Genomic DNA, 17,694 nt, shown 5'->3' with positions numbered 1-17,694 from the left:
TAAACCAGGGACAGAATTAAAAACAGACATCAATCATTTTTATTCATGTCATTACTCAGAAACTCTGGAGAGCAGAACAACCTGTTTTGTGACTCTTGCTGAAGTACACTTCCTTCCCAAAAACTTCTGTTACCACGTATCTAACAGAATAATCTTTCTCCTCTACTACACTTGCCAACTTTAGATTTACACCTTTGACCAGCTTTTCTGAATGTTACAGTTAATGCTTACTTATATTCCATCATGAGAATACTTTAAAGTGTTTTTACAGATAGAATAGAATATAGAATCCCTACAGTATAGAAACAGGCCCTTCAGCCCAACAAGTCCACATCAACACTCCGACAAGTAATCCACTTAGACCCATTCCCCTTTCCTACATTTAACCCTGACTAAGGCACCTAATGTACACATCCCTGAACACTATGGGCAATTTCCCATGGCCAATTCACCTAGCCTGCACATCTTTGGATTGTGGGAGGAAACCAGAGCATGCCCACACAGACACAGGGAGAATATGCAAACTCCACAGATAGTTTCCCAAGGTTGAAGTTGAACCCAGGTCCCTGGCAACTGTGAGGCAGCAGTGCTAACCACTGAGCCACCATGCCACCCAAACACAATGGCTCGGTGGTTAATGGTTTTACTCCAGTACTTGTTCTGGGAACTCCAGGCTAAATTTTCCCAGGCCCTGAACAAGCAGGCAATGACGATTCAGTTGGGAAAATATAGTAAAATCAGAAAAATGAAACTTTTGACAGCAAGAAAAATGTATCTGATTTTCTTCCCAAAGTTTGAGCAATGAGACAAAAACTTAGTGAGCATTGAGAGACCTTTTTGCACACAATAACACCTTGTTATTATTTATTTTCAACTAATTTACAATAGGCAGAGGAACCTTGATTATCTGGCATTCGATTAACTGAATTTTGGATTATCCGAACAAGATCGCAAGGTCCTAATGCATGGCTAACTATGTTCTCCGGCATCGATTATCTGGCATTCAATTAACCAAATGCTTGTGTCTTTCAAATAATTGAGGCTCCTCTGTATACTGGAGTAAAAGTCAATTTCATATAAGAATCGACTCTCTATCTTTGGTCAAAAAATCTGGAAATTTCCATAGATCTCATGTAAATGTTGACCCGAGTTCTTCATAGATAACAGATCAACATTTATTATCCTGTACATAAATGTTACGATGAGGAAATACATTTTTTGTGCTTTTATGTGTTTTGATGTACAATTGACACCAGTTTGGCGTGAAAGTTTAATACGTATCAGGTCAGGGTCAGGTGACAACCTCCCTTTGTATGCAGCTCAGCTTGCTATGATTCATTGTGTTGTTTTGCTTTATTCATTTAGAGATCATTTGGCCTTCTGCTAATGATATGGTATTTTGGTCTGTAGCATGAATTTCAGCCCCTCAAAAGTAGTATCCATGTGATAGTCAACCTCATAAATTTAACCTTAAAAATACTCAAAAAAATTCGACTTTCACAGGAGTATACATGGTAAATGCTGTTTACTATACTCCAATGTGGCAGAACAAACTAGATGCCAACAATTCCTGGCATGAAATACAGCACTATTAATGGGCGGCTCCAGCTGACAGCTTTTTCCGCCGGACTTATATCTTAGCCAACAGCGCTGAACACTTTAGGGCATGCTCGATGGGTACTGACTTGTTTTTAAAAAAGAGCACTTTAAATATTAGAGGCAAAATGAAGCCCCTCATTCTTCCTTAGGGGTAACATGGTGGCTCAGTGCCGCCTCACAGCACCAAGGACCTGGGTTTGATTCCACCCTCAGATGACTGTCTGTGTGAAATTTATCACGTTCTCTCCATGTTTGCGTGGGTTTACTCCCAGAGTCCAAAGATGTGCAGAGTAGGTATATTGGCCCTGCTAAATTGCCCATAATGTCCAGGGATGTACATGTTAAGTAGATTAGCCATGGGAAATGTGGGGTTACAGGGATAAAGTGGGTGTGGGTGGGATGCTCTTTGGAAGGATGGTGTAGACTCAATGGGTTTGATAGTCTGCTTTCACAGTGTAGGGATTCCAAGATTCCTCTGCATCCAATACCTATTTGTACAAATTTCCAAGTTTTGCATTCTGCAATGCACTCCTTTTATAACCACTCTGTGCTGACCACGCTAATGATTGAAGATGCCTATGTTAGGACTTGTATGCCCTTGGTGGAGTAGCAGGGGGAGTTGAAATGTCATCCACAGGGCTGTGGGGTTGTTTAGTGCACATGTCATAGCGATGTTCCCTGAAACATAATGCAAGTTGGCATTGTTTCTCCTCAGTGTAGAGGACACCACATCAAGAGCAACGGACACAGTAGATGAGGTGTTTGGATGTGCAGGAAAATCTCTGCCGGATGTAGAAGGGTCCTTTGGAGCCATGGACGGAGGTGAACGGGGAGGTGTGGATGCAGGTTTTGCACCTCTTGTGGTGGCAAGGGAAGGTGCCGGGAGTGAAGGGTGGGTTCGTGGGGGTTGTGGACATAATGAGGGAGTTGCGGAGGGAATGGTGTCTGCGGAATCCTAAGTAGCAGAGTAAATAGAAAGATAAATGAGAATGGTTTTGAATCTGAAAATAACAAGTAAATTAGAAAAGACAGCAAGAGCAAGTCAAAGAACAAAGTAACTCTGAAGAATTAAACTGCATTTATTTCAATACAAGGAGCCTTACAGGTAAGGCTGATGAACTCACCATGTTTGGGAATATAGAATTGGAACATCATAACCATTTACAAAAACTTGGCTTAGGGTTGGACATGACTGGCAGATCAACGTTCTGAGTTTCAAATGCAATAGGAAAGATTGAAAGAGCAGCATAAGAGGAGGGGAGTGACGTATTTGATTAAGGTAATAAGAGAAGATATGTCTGAAAAATCATTCAGTGAAAATGTATGGGTTGAAATTATAAATAAAAAAGCAATGATCACTTTGATGGAATTGTACTATAGACGTCGCAATAGTCAGAGGGAGATTGAAGAGCAAACATGTCGAGAGATCTTAGATATATGTAAGAATAATGTTGTAAAAGATGATTTTAATTTTCCAAACATCAACTTGGACTACCATAGTGTTAAAGGTAAGGATGGTGAAGGATTTGTTAAAGGTGTTCATGAGAATTTTCTTGATCAACATGTGAATGCTTGTACTGGAGAAGGTGTAAAACTTGACCTTTCCTTGGGTATTAAGACAGGGCAAGAGGCAAAGTGATAGTAGGGTAACATTTTGGGTCTCTTGATCACAATTCTATTTGCTTTAAAATAATAATAGAAAGGGATAAGCCTTCCATAAAAATCAAAGTTTTCATTGCAGTAAGGCAAATTTTCATGGTATGAGACAAAAATGTTCAAAAGTTAGTTGGAGTAGATTCTTTGCAGTAAAAGTATGTTTGATAAGTGGGAGGATTTTGAAAGTGTGATAAACGAGTGTTCAGTCATTACGTTCCTTTTAGAGTGAAAGGTCAAACTGGTATGACTAGATGAATAAAGATATTGTGGTTCTAGTCAAGAATAAAATAAATCACATATTAGATGTGGACAACTGGGTTCAAATGAATCTCTTGAACAGTATAACAAGTTAAAAAGCACAACACCAGGTTACAATCATGCTCACGGGCACACCCTCTCACAGACATGTACACTTGTCACACTCATGCACACACACTCTCCCTCTCTCTCTCTTCCTCACACGCACGGATGCACACATATAAGTCTAATGAGGTAAATTTGCATTTGCAGAATTGTATTTGCAGATATATTCTATTTTGTTCAAAAAGCACACGATCTGTAGGCAGTCAGTCCATGTGATATTTTATAAGTTCCTACTTTGGAAATAGAACTGGTCTTACTCAAGGTTGGAATACAGACAGACCCTAACCTCACACCTTTAATGCATTGTCTGAGGTGAGATGTCACCTTAAGTCATCTCGTGAGTGTGACTTGAAAGAAATTCTGGGATTTACATATTAATGAATTGAAACCTGCAACTCACTCTGAGTGATTAAAGACTTAACAGCAACCTAGGTTTGTTCAATACATTGCATCAGTTGTACGACACTTAGATGGTTTACTATAAATTCTGTGTCCTATGAAACCAAAAGAGTAAATGCTGGAAAAATCTCAGCATCTGTAAGGAGAGAAAAGATCTGACTTTGTGAGTCTAACTGACCCTTTCTCAAAGCTAAAAAAAGGGAGAAATAGGGAGGTATTTATACTAGGCTGAGAGAAGGTGAGTCATGGCTCCAGAAGCAAAGGTAGCAATAAAGAGGTGATAATGACAGTGCATAAAGAGATTATACGGAGATGAGGAGCTGTGAACGACCAAGGCTGAAGCCAGTGCCATGTGACAAAATAGTGGGGGATGGGTGAAGCAGAGGCAAAATGGAAAACAGGGGAGAAGGGTAGCAAAGGGGGAAGAGGAGAGAAAAAAGGTGATGAGAGAGTGGGGAACGAGAGAAAGAGAGGCAATGAAGAAATAAGAGGTACAGAACAGTGAAAAAATATACTTAAAAATGAATAAAATAAATGAAATAAAATTACGGAGCAGAATGAAAACAGAGGGGTCGAGATGGGATAATCATCTGAAGTTGTTGAATTCAATGTTGAGACCGGCAGGCTGTAACGTGCCTAGTCGGGAGATGAGATGCTGTTCCTCCAGTTTGCGTTGACGTTCACTGGAACATTGCAGCAGGCCAAGGACAGCCATGGGAGCAGGATTGTGTGTTAAAGTGGCAAGCCACGGGAAGGTCCGGGACCTGATTGCGTACAGACCGAAGGTGCTCAGCAAAGCGATCACCCAGTCAGCGTTTTGTCTCTCCGATATAGAAGAGACCACATTGGGAGCAAATTTAAAGAGGTACAAGTGAAATGCTGTTTAATCTGAAATGAGTGTTTGGGGCCTTCGATGGTGAGCATGCAGGTGTTGCATCTTCTGCGATTGCATAGGAAGGTGCCACGTGTGATGGGAGAGGTGTTAGGTGTGATGGAGGAGTGGGAAAAAGTGAGGACTGCAGATGCTGGAGACCAGAGTTGAAAAGTGTGGTGCTGGAAAAGCGCAGCAGGTCAGTCAGCATCCGAGGAGCAGGAAAATCGACATTTCGGGCATAAACCCTTCTTCAGGAATGAGGCTGTTGTGCCAAGCGGGCTGAGATAAAAGGTGGGGGGGGGGGGGGCACTGCAATATGATAGGTGGAAGGAGGTGAGGGTGATAGAGGAGTGGACTAGATTGTCCCAGCGGGAATGATCTCTGCAGAATGCGGACAAGGGGAGGGAAGGGAAGATGTGTTTAGTGGTGACGTGTTGGAGTTGGCGAAAATGGCAGAAGATTATTCTTTGCATGTGAAGGCGGGTGGGGTGAAAGGTGAGAACAAGAGGGATCCTATCCTTGTTTTGTGGCCTATGATCCTGCCTCACTAGCTGCCTGATGAAGGAGCAGCACTCCGAAAGTTTGTGGGAAATAAACCTGTTGGACTATAATCTGGTGTTGTGTGATTTTTACCATTGTGCACCCCAGTCCAACACCAGCATCTCCACATCAAGTCTAATGAGTGTGGAGGCATTCTTAAGATGGAGATCAGGAACCCAAGAGAGGATATGAGAGAGGCAAATAAGGTTAAAGATAATCCAAAACGATTCTACAACTACATTAAGAGCAAGAGAGCAACGGGAGAGAGAGAGAGAGTGAGAAAGTAAAGTACCTTAAAGATAAAAGAGGTCATCATTGTGTTGAACCTCAGGACATACCTCAGGTAGAGAAATTAACTGAATATTTCACATCAGTTTTTACTGGAGGCAAGAAATAACTTGAGGCAAGAGAATTCAAAAATAAATATTGATGTTTTTAAAACAGTTCAAATTACAGATGAGGAAGTGTTGGAGGTCTTAAAAAATATAAAAGTTGCTAAATCTTCAGGACCTGATCTGGTGTATCCCAGGATGAGAGAAGTTAGAGAGGAAGTTGCAAGCCCTCTTGAAGAAATACTTTTGCATCATCTATAACTCCAGGTGATGGTGTTGGATGGCTGGAGAGTTGCTAATATTGTGCCTTTGTTTAAGAAGGGATGTAAGGATAAGCCTGGGAATATAGACCTGAGAATTTGATTTTGATGGTGGGTAATTCTGTTTGAGGTGATTCAGAAAGATTGACTGTACATACTTGTGTAAAAGTCAAAAATTTTAAACTATTTCTTAACGTTAAATTTTTGGGGTTGACTATTACATGGATACTACTTTTGAGGGGTGAAATTCATGCTACAGTCCAAATGTCCAGAAGCCAATTGATCTCTAAATGAATAAAGGAAAAAAACACAATGGATTGTGGTAATTACTGGGTAAAGACAATAGAAACAAAAATGAATTTTATGAGCTTTTACTTATGCATACAAAAAGTGAAGTACAAATACAATATGGCTTCAATCACAATTGGATGTTACATCTTAAACATGTCAAATACAAAATCACACTGTTCAACACCTTTAGCACTGAGTAAAGCTTCATTATCATCAGAATGAATGATATCATCGTCTGGATCCTCATCTTCACTGTCTACAGTTAGAGGTAGCACATCATCCACTTCTTCTTTATCAATGCTATCCCATAGATAATCGTTCTCTGTATGCATTATGTCTAATGTATTCAAAATTCCACATTTCTTGAATGATTTGAAAATAGGACCAGTCTTCGTTTCCTTCCATGAGTCAACAATCCATTCACAGATCAGTGACAGTGAGGGAGCCAGCATGCTGCTTCCTTTCATGTATGTTTTTTCCATCATGCATCCAGCTATCCCACTTCATTCTCATCAATGGCATGGGAGACTGATTAGCAAGGTTAGATCTCATGGAACACAGGGAGAATTAGCCATTTGGATACAGAACTGGCTCAAAGGTAGAAGACAGAGGGTGGTGGTGGAGGCTTGTTTTTCAGGCTGGAAGCCTGTGACCAATGGAGTGCCACAAGGATCGGTGCTGGGCCCTCTACTTTTTGTCATTTACATAAATGATTTGGATGCGAGCATAAGAGGTACAGTTAGTAAGTTTGCAGATGACACCAAAATTGGAGGTGTAGTGGACAGCGAAGAGGGTTACCTCAGATTACAACAGGATCTGGACCAGATGGGCCGAGAAGTGGCAGATGGAGTTTAATTCAGATAAATACGAGGTGCTGCAGTTTGGGAAAGCAAATCTTAGCAGGACTTATACACTTAATGGTAAGGTCCTAGGGAGTGTTGCTGAACAAAGAGACCTTGGAGTGCAGGTTCATAGCTCCTTGAAAGTGGAGTCGCAGGTAAATAGGATAGTGAAGAAGGTGTTTGGTATGCTTTCCTTTATTGGTCAGAGTATTGAGTACAAGAGTTGGGAGGTCATGTTGCGGCTGTACAGGACATTGGTTAGGCCACTGTTGGAATATTGCGTGCAATTCTGGTCTCCTTCCTATCAGAAAGATGTTGTGAAACTTGAAAGGGTTCAGAAAAGATTTACAGGGATATTGCCAGGGTTGGAGGATTTGAGCTACAGGGAGAGGCTGAACAGGCTGGGGCTGTTTTCCCTGGAGCGTCAGAGGCTGAGGGGTGACCTTATAGAGGTTTACAAAATTATGAGGGGCATGGATACGATAAGTAGTCAAAGTCTTTTCCCTGAGGTCGGGGAGTCCAGAACTAGAGGGCATAGGTTTAGGGTGAGAGGGGAAAGATATAAAAGAGACCAAAGGGGCAACTTTTTCATGCAGAGGGTGGTACGTGTATGGAATGAGCTGCCAGAGGTTGTGGTGGAGGCTGGTACAATTGCAACATTTAAGAGGCCTTTGGCTGGGTATATGAATAGGAAGGGTTTAGAGGGATATGGGCCGCGCGCTGGGAGGTGGGACTAGATTGGGTTTGGATATCTGGTCAGCATGGATGGGTTGGACCGAAGGGTCTGTTTCCATGCTGTACATCTCTATGACTCTGTCTATTGGTTGAAAAACACTTGTAAATTCACCGAGAATAACAGTTATGTCAGCATTAAGTGATCAGATGTAATCAACAACATTTTTCACTAGATGTTCACTCTTTTCTTGCGTAGTTCACCTCACTGTAAATTCCAAACTTCAGTTATCCATTGTTTACATCTACCTTCATCTATCCAGTCTTGGGGATGTATATGGATGACAATTCCTTGTGGAAATTTCTCCTTTGGCAAAGTTTTTCTCTTAACAACAGCCATCTGTTTTAACTTCATGCCATCAGCCATACAAGAAAGAAAATTGATAAACATTGAGTAAAGTAAACCTACTTTTCTCATGGCCAGTGATTTCAAACAGTACTGTTTTTTTTCTTCTTTTTGGTTCACAGTTCAATTCTTCAACATGTCGAGAGCATTATGAGTTTTATCCATGTTTCCATGCAAGATAACTTGTAGCCTGCCTTCTGCTGATTTCTGATTACAAACTGGTGAAAGTTCTCATTCAGCAGGCAGTTTTTGGGCAATCTCAGTTCTCTGCCAAAGTATGAAGTCTTGCCTTCTTATGAGCCTAGTGCACCTTCCAGCACTTTGACAATTTTCAAGTACTCACTCAGCAACTTATTTTTCCCAATTGTGGCCACTTGTTAGGTTTGTGCATACTCTCATTTTAGCATTGTCTGAAGTTGGTTTGATGTCTTTCTCCAGTCTCTCTCATAATTCTGAAATACACAATTATTTGTCTTCTCTGCAAAAATTTTCTGTTTGAACACTGCTTATATTTTTTGCTTTTTCTGGAGGGCATTTTTGCAGAAGATGATGATGACATTTTAAAACCTCAACTAAGTATATGACTACATTCCACAAGGTTGGTTGTCACCTGAGTCTGACTTGATGTGTCTTAAACGTTTGAGCCAAATGGTGTGATTTGTACAGCAAATCACAGAATAACATGAACAAAAGTTCATTTCTTCATCAAAGCATTTATGCACAGTGTCACAAAGTTAGCCCCTTTTTTTCAAAAGCTGTTCTTTGGCTCAAGGATACTCCCTCCTTGATTTTTTTCAGAGGGGTAATAAACCGAGACAAGCTCCGATCAGTCTGGTTTGGAACAGAGATGAAAAGGATTTTGAGGGGCCTTTTGTTTATATGTAACAAATTGGTCATGTTTTAGAAGTAAGTGAGGACTGCAGATGCTGGAGATCAGAGCTTAAAAATGTATTGCTGGAAAAGCGCAGCAGGTCAGGCATGAAGAAGGGCTTATGCCCGAAACGTCGATTCTCCTGTTCCTTTGATGCTGCCTGATCTGCTGCGCTTTTCCAGCAACACATTTTTAAGCCATGTTTTAGAAGTGACCTGTATAAAGAAAGGGGCGTGGTCAGCTCTCTTACTGAGCTGAGCAGTTTAGTTCAGTCTTGAACTGGTGAGGTGTTCAAACAGGGAGCTGTGTGGAAACTTTCTCTCTTTCTGTCCGTCAACTTAAACTCGTAACTATGTGTTCCATTTATACTGGTTTTTAAAAGATAGTTTGCTTATTGGGATTGGTGTGTGTATTCGGAACAACATACTTAAGTCTAGTTTGATAGGCTGAGTTCTGGAGGGTTCTTTATTCTGTTCTTTGTGTTGTGAATAAATTTACGTCTTTTAAAATCTAGTAGTCAACCGAGCTAATTTAATCTGGGTAATTTTCACTGTACACTTACCAAAACAAATTGTGAAGTTATGGTCTGAGCTGCTTGCTTAAGAATGTTTTGAGTGGTCTGGCATAGTCCATAACAACACAATAATACCTTGACTCACAAATGTTGATCTGTTATCTGTGAAGAGCTGGTGTCAATTTTTACATGAAATATGTTGGAAATTTCAGACTTTTTGCCAAACATGGGTGGGCAACTTTCACATGAGATTGACTTTTAATCAAGTATATATGGTATAAGCATTTGGAGAGGCAAGAAATGATTAGGGATGTTCAACATGGTTTTTTGCAAGGAAATCATGTCTCACAAACTGATTGAGTTTTTTGAGGAACTAACCAAAAAGACTGATGAGGGCAGATTGTAGACATTGTTTACTTGCACTTCAGTAACACTTTTGACAAGGTTTCCAATTGGTAAAGTTAGATCACATGGGATTCAGACTGAGCTTGCCAATTGGATATAAAATTTACTTATCAGCAGAAGACAAAGTGGTGGTGGAGGGTTATGTTTTAGACTGGAGGCCTGCGACCAGCAGTGTTCCACAGGGATTAGTGCTAGGTTCACTGTTGTTTGTCATTTATACAAATGATTTAGATAAGAATAGAGGAGGCATGGTTCGTAAGTTTGTGGATGACACCAAATTGATGATATAGTGAACAATGAAGAAGGATATCTAAGAGATCTGGATCAATTGGGTCAGTGGGGTGAAGAGTAGTGGTTGGATAAATGCGAGGTATTGCATTTTGCTAAAACAAACAAGGGCAGGACACACAAACTAAAAGTAGAGCCTAGGGTACTGTTAGAGAACAGAAATACCTTGCGGTTCAAGTACATTAATCTTTGAAGTTCGCATCACAGGGTGATAAAGAAGGTGTTTTGCCTGCTTGCCTTTATTGCTCAGATTTTTGAGTTTTGGAGTTGGGATATTATGTTGAGGTTGTACAGTAAGTTGGTGAGGCCTCTTTAGGCATACTGTATCTGGTTCTGGTAACCCTGCTTCAGGAAGAATGTTATTAAGCTGGAGGAGATTCAGCAGCGATTTACCAGAATGTTATTGGGAATGGTGGGTTTGAGTTATAACAGAGGCTGGATAGGCTGAGTTTTTTTTACTGGAGCGTAGGAGGTTGAGGGGCAACCTTGTAAAGGTTTATAGCATGGTGAGAGGTATACATGAGGCGAATGGCAGTTTATTTTCCCTAGGGTGGGGAATTTCAAGACTAGTGAACATATTTTTAGGTTGAGGGGAGAAAGATTTTAAAAGGACATGAGGGGCAATTTTATACAGTGGATGTGTGTGTGGAAAGAACTTCCAAAGGAAGTAGTGGATGTGGGTACAGTTACAAAGTTTAAAAGACATTTGGATAAGTACATGAAGGAACGTTTGGAGGGATATGGACCAAGCACAGGCAGATGGGACTAATTTAGTTTGATATTATGGTTGGCATGGACTGGTTGGACCAAAGAATCGGTTTCCATGCTGTATGACTCTATAAAATGCATTCAAATACATTAATATTGTACAGGAGAATTACAACTACTTTGACAGGTGGTCACAGAAAAATGAAACAGTTTAGATCCATGACTAAAGAGCAGATCTGGCATTTTAAAAATGTTCCTTCTAAAAAACTTTTCCCAGATTGCATTCACAGATGCAGATACTACAAATATTCATCGGTATGTCCTACAAATCAAAGTGTAAGCTCAAGGATATGGACCAGAATTTTGGACTGAAGATTTAATTGACAAAAGAAAAAATAGATTTATAGATCTGGATAATAAATAGAAAGGAAAAAAATCCAAGTCAAATAAAAAGGACCAGATAAAGCAGGTTAATCTGACTGCAGTGAAATGTGCAAGCCATAATAAATGCCAAAAGCTGGTCTGAGTTCAAGGTAACGAGGTAGCCAGAATCTCTCATAACAACATCAACGGCCTCTTCAAAAGAAACAAATAAATTTTGAGAAAGCTTAAATGCCTCATAACTTCATGAATTTCATTTCAAATTAACTGAGATTATATTTTGTATTAAAAATGCTTGCATGTACACAGACATAATCAGAAAAATCAAATTGTCCCACAAATTCAGGTCAGCTTCAACTGAGAAAGAATGAGAGAAAAGATAGAAAGAATCCACATAAGAAAATGATGAAAGAAAAGAAGCAAATAAACAAGGATTTTACCTAATGCTTCCTGGACACCAGGATATCCCTAAAATATTTCACAGTTAGTGAATTACATTTTGAAGTATAATTATTGTCACTGCATCATTAATTACAGTTCTTCGATTTATATTTAATCCAATTGATATAGGCTTGCAATAATGTAGGGAACTGTGATTTGCCATCTATAACATTTCACAAAAACATCTGCAATCCAGATATTTCAATTTAAAAGTACACTTTAGCGTTACAGTTCCAGAACTGTCATTCATCACATTGCTGCTGTATCAAATTCTACAGTTATATTATTATTAATTATTATCAAATTCAACATGTTGTTGAACTTGGCTCATTGTTCATTCCTACTCTGCCAGAAGAGCTGCTAGAAGTTGTCCTATTGTCTATTTGCCCTGGGGTCCAATTTTGTTTAACACTTATGAAGCATCGTGAAGTTTTACTGATTTAAAGGTACTATGTAGTTGCAAGTTATTGTTGAAAACGTGGTAATAAATTTGTGCACAGCTAGACCCTACAGACAACAGATGTGCAGTTCTGATTAAAAAGTTATCATCGACATTACGTGTTGAATGGAACCTTCCCATCTTTGAAATTGGTCCATCATCAGAGACAAATGTGGGTTTCAATCTCTGTAGCTGCTGAATGCATGGCATCAGAATCTTCCCTGATGAAACAAATTAAGGATGAGACGTCAAATACCCATGTGGTAGGTGCACTGCGATGTCCCAGCAGAGAGGTGGGTACTGCTGAGGCAGCAGGAGACCATAACGATGACTTAAGGTGAAGACAGCTTCAGATCAACAATGCTGTTTTGTAAAAGAAAAATCAGTATAGCCAGGGCAGGAATGTAGAGGGAGATCCATTCCACAGATCAGCCTCCAATCACAAAGCATCCCAATGATCAAACGGTCTCCTGAATAAGTTTAAAGAAAACTATCACTTGTCACCAACGTGTGACTGGGAAACTGCCTCTTAACCACAGGGCTGCAGATTCTTCCCAGGGGTGTGAAGGCCACCCGTTGTTGAGATAATTTCTGGCGAATCTGTAGATATATTTCTAATTGGCCCTTTAGAGTGTTTAATTAAAAACTCATCGCTATGAGTTTGATTATTGCATGATTACCCTCCTATGGCAAATATTTCAGAGGCAGGCAGCTGTCTTCACGTGCAAAATTACAAGTTTCCCCAAATCCTGCCTCCTAACCCACCTCCCACCTGGCAGGACTTTAGTTTAAACACCTCTTCTGAAAGCCAGCAGTTTCAATTTAACACTTCAGCCCCAGGGCATCAATGTGGACTTCAACAGTTTCCTCATTTCCCCTTCCCCCACCTCACCCCAGTTCCAAACTTCCAGCTCAGCACTGTCCCCATGACTTGTCCTACCTGCCTATCTTCTTTTCCACCTATCACCTTCATCCCCTCCCCCACTCACCTATTGTACTCTATGCTACTTTCTCCCCACCCCCACCCTCCTCTCACTTATCTCTCCACCCTTCAGGCTCTCTGCCTGTATTCCTGATGAAGGGATTTTACTGCTCCTCGGATGCTGCCTGAACTGCAGTGCTTTTCCAGTACCACTCTAATCTGGACTCAATTTAGCAGGGTGATGGTGATGTAGTGGAGACCAGCTATCCAAAGGCTTAGGCTACTTTTCTGGGAACATACATCCAAATTGCATCACGGATCTCCATTAAAATGTTAGTGTAGATGATATGCTTATGCTTTGGCAATGCGACTGGAATCCACAGCCTTCCTGTATATGAGTAAAAGTACTACCAATGAACCAAGCTCGGGAGGCACGTTGTTGATTGTAGAATTTGATGCAGTAGCAACACGAGGAGTGACAGTAACTGAAGTATTTTTGAGAGATATCTAGATTGCAGATGGTGCTTTAGTAAAGAGTTAGGCACCATCACACAATTATTTACTTCACTGTTGCAAAACTTTATCTGTCAGATTTCATTTTACATGAAAGTACTGTCATTTTTATCACACACTCTAAAGTTTGATTTGTATTCTTGTGAAATGTTTTTAGCCGTCGGTTACAACACATTTATTGAATTTGTGAGTAAAAAATTTATTACTGATTCTTGTTCTTAAAATGATAAAAATAGATTTAGGTTCAATTAATGTATTGGAAGAAGTACACATACTTAATTATTTCAGAACCCATGCATCAAACTTAAAACCTAAGAACAATGCACTACATATGTCAGAGATACAATAATTTCCTCATAATGCCTACATGGAGGAATTTATATGATAGTTCAAAGATTGAGAAATTCTTTGTCACATGCTAACCCCTGAATTCAATGTGTCTTTTGATATTTGATATAATAATTTATTCTTGATTTTAAAAAGTGCAGGAGAAGAATTGTGTATTCAGTTTAGATGGGCTGATAGTATTTAATAAAAATTTGTGAATGAAAGTTGTTCAGCTAGATTTTCTGAGAAATGACAATTGCATGTAGATTGCCACTCCACACTCTGTGTGTGTGTGTGTGTGTATGTGGTAAATATCATATGAATTGAATAATTACTCAGGCTTTTGACTTTCCAGAAGATGTCCGTCAGCCCAATGTGAGTATACTGCCAAGAAAATACTACCCCACTTTCTCGCACTAGGCCATACTTCAAGTGCTCATCTAAATAGCTTTTAAAGGTTGTGAGGTTTCCTGTGTCAACTATCTTCCCAAGCAATGCATTCTAGACTCCCACCAACCTTTAGATGAAAATATATTTCCTCAAATCCCCTCTAAATGTCCTGCCTTTCACTTTAAGTTACACCCCCGTGTTATTGACCCTTCAGCCAAGATGCTTTCTATTCAGCCTGTCCATGCCCTTCATAATCTTTTACGCATCTATCAAGTCCCCCTTCAATCTTCTCTGCTCTAAAAGAAACAATCCAAGCTTATCCAGCCTCTCATCATAGCCGAAATGCTTCATCCCAATGAATCATCTCTACACCTCCTCCTCTTCAATCATATTCTGGAGACAAGACCTGTTCTCGGTACTCCAGCTAACCCCTAACTTCCAAAGTTCTGGGAAGTTCCAAGGTGACATCCCTATTCTTATAATCTATGGGATGACTGATAAAGGCAAGCAGTTTGTGTGTCTTCTTAACAGTCCTGACACCTTCAGGGATATGTGGGAAAGTGCTCACTTATTATCTGCTAGAATTGCAGCTCTAGATCTCACTGATGCACTGAGTTTCAGAGAATCTTGCCATTCATTAAGTAATGGGCGGCACAGTGGTTAGCACTGCTGCCTCACAGCGCCTGAGACCCAGGTTCAATTCCTGCCTCAGGCGACTGACTATGTGGAGTTTGCACGTTCTCCCCGTGTCTGCGTGGGTTTCCTCCGGGTGCTCCGGTTTCCTCCCACAGTCCAAAGATGTGCAGGTCAGGTGAATTGGCCATGCTAAATTGTCCGTAGTGTTAGGTAAGGGGTAAATGTAGGGGTATGGGTGGGTTGCGCTTCGGTAGGTCGGTGTGGACTTGTTGGGCCGAAGGGCCTGTTTCCACGCTGCAATGTAATCTAAAAAAATCTAAATCTAATCTACTCTTTTGTCTTATTCCGTCTTCAAGATGGTGGCACTGGCAAGATGATATCTGCAGCCAAAGCCGGAGTCTTGACTCGAGCTTGGGACTCCTTGTGGCAGTAGGCCCAGAGCAGGGACTCCTGGCGCTAATGTAGCAGCGGAGGGGCAGCATGCTATGCCTGGAGCAGGGGCTGGCATCATCCAGGCAGCAGCGGAGCTGGAGACTCCAGGATCTGGGGTGAGTGAGCGGGTTCAGCTGCATCAGTGAGATGGGCCCAGAGGCAGCATCAAAACTGTGGTGAGCCCTACGTTGGTGGGTCTGATACAGGCAGAGGTGAGGCAGTGGAGGTCTCTCTTTCAGTTACTCATAGCTAGGTGCTGGTGTGGATTGGATTGGATTGGATTGGAAAGACTGTTATTCGGAGCTTTTGTTTCTTTATTTTTCTAACTTTGTTCCTCAGAATTTTCTTAAGAAACTGTACTTGGGTATTTTGTATCTAAGATGGTGCAGTCAGTGGTGACTTGTAATGTTCCACTGTACTCATTTGAATACATGTGAATACAAAGCTAATACAATTCAGTTCAATTCAATTCAAAATACAATACCTCACATTTATCAGGGTTAAATTCCATTTGCTCTGATCTGCCTCTAACCAATCTGTTTATGTCCTCCTATAACCTAACATCTTCCTCTTCACTGTAAACCATCTGGCCAACTTCTGTCTATCTTTTGTATTTAATAGTCACACTTTTCCTGGGTAACTATTTTGCTTAATTTCATCACAATTCTCCAATTTAAGTATAGACTTTGAGGGTTCTAGATGTAGAGGAATTCCTGGGAGGAAATCTCAATTTCCCGCAATCCCTTCAGATTCTGCTACACTGGGGATTCCGCATTACAATTGCTTGGCCAGTGAAAAATATTGACCATTGTATCCAAGAAAGATGAAAGACTGTGCTTTTTGCTTGTTGTGCTTTTGTCTAGATGAAAACATTTATGACAAAATGTCCACTTTATAGACCACTATTGGAATCCTTCCAACAAGGCAACACTAGTAATTCCCAAATTCCTCTCATCATGTTAATGTTGGTTGTGACTTTAATATAGACCTGAAAGCTGACCAATCCAGAGAAACATGTTATGAACTGAATAGACCACAAACTGACTTCAGTTATGTCTGTCTTAGACGTTTTAAACATGCAGTAGAGGATCTAATTCAGGAAGCTGCACTAACTCACTTATTTCTATGCCAGAAGTGAGCAACTTATGAAATTGCAGCTCCATAGGCAACCAGGTCATGCATTATAAGGCTGAAATCAGACTTCCATTTTTAATTGGACATTTTTAGGTATTTCTGTTCTCCCTTACCCAGCATGAATCTAACTTGCAAGTCATGCTGCTAAGGAATCTGCAGGAACCTATTTCAAAAGGTCAGTCACTTGATTAGTTAAGTTAGTTTTAAAGTTAACTGAGGACAAATATTCATATGTCTTCTGAGGCTTCTGGTCAACTCCTGTGTCTCTATGTTGTCAATTTTTTGTACAATACAACTTTCTGAAAACAAAATAATAAATCGCTTTTTCTGCCTTGAAAACAGGTTTATTTCACTCATAAGTAAATTCCGAGAATTGTCTGGAAGATGATGATGAACAGGCTGGAGGAGAAGTGAATGTGGTCAAGCTTGGAGGAGAGACCATATCAACAAGAAATTGACCAAAGCTGACTTCAGACCATAAGGCACAGGAGCAACATTCTCTCCAAGCTGCAGAGGCCCACACAGTTAGTAAGAAAGTTTGAGGGAACAGAAATAGGAGGAAAAAAAAATAGAGTCTGCTCCACCATTCAGTGAGACTATGGTTGATCTGATAACCCACAAATCCACTTTCCTGCCTTTTCCCCATAAAACTTGATTCCCTTATTGATTAAAAATCTATCTCAGCCTTGAATATACTTAATAACCCACCCTTGATAGTACTCTGTGGTAAAGAATTTCTCAGATTCAATCAGCCTCAGAGAAGAAGCTTCATCTCTCTGCATTAAATATGTAACCCCTTATCCTGACAAGCCATCTCGTCCAAGACTCTCCCACAAAGGAAAACAACCTTTCTGCATATAGCCTGTCAAATCTCCTAAGAATTTTATATGTTTCAATAATGACACCTTTTATTTTTCTAAATTCAAATAAGTAGAGGCCCAACCTGATCAACATCTCTTCAAAAGACAATTCCGGGAATCAGTCCAGTGATTTTTTTCTGGACTACTTCCAATGCCAATTTATCATTCCTTCAATAAAGGCCCCAAAACTGTTCACAGA

General features: G+C 40.3%; 1 long non-coding RNA gene across 1 annotated transcript; it reads left to right on the top strand.

Moving 5' to 3' along the window:
• Positions 1-4,476: 4,476 nt before the first annotated feature.
• Positions 4,477-17,066, top strand: LOC148152085 (uncharacterized). The gene is made up of 3 exons (XR_015757283.1): positions 4,477-4,882; positions 15,426-15,617; positions 16,978-17,066. It is a non-coding gene; the product is annotated as an uncharacterized LOC148152085 (long non-coding RNA).
• The last annotated feature ends 628 nt before the right edge of the window (positions 17,067-17,694 follow it).

The sequence above is a fragment of the Chiloscyllium plagiosum genome, unplaced genomic scaffold, assembly GCF_037043375.1.
Source record: "Chiloscyllium plagiosum isolate Xiang-an unplaced genomic scaffold, Cpla_swu_hap1 HiC_scaffold_1, whole genome shotgun sequence".
NCBI classification, from domain to species: domain Eukaryota; kingdom Metazoa; phylum Chordata; class Chondrichthyes; order Orectolobiformes; family Hemiscylliidae; genus Chiloscyllium; species Chiloscyllium plagiosum.
This window is presented reverse-complemented; position numbering and strand designations above follow the sequence as displayed.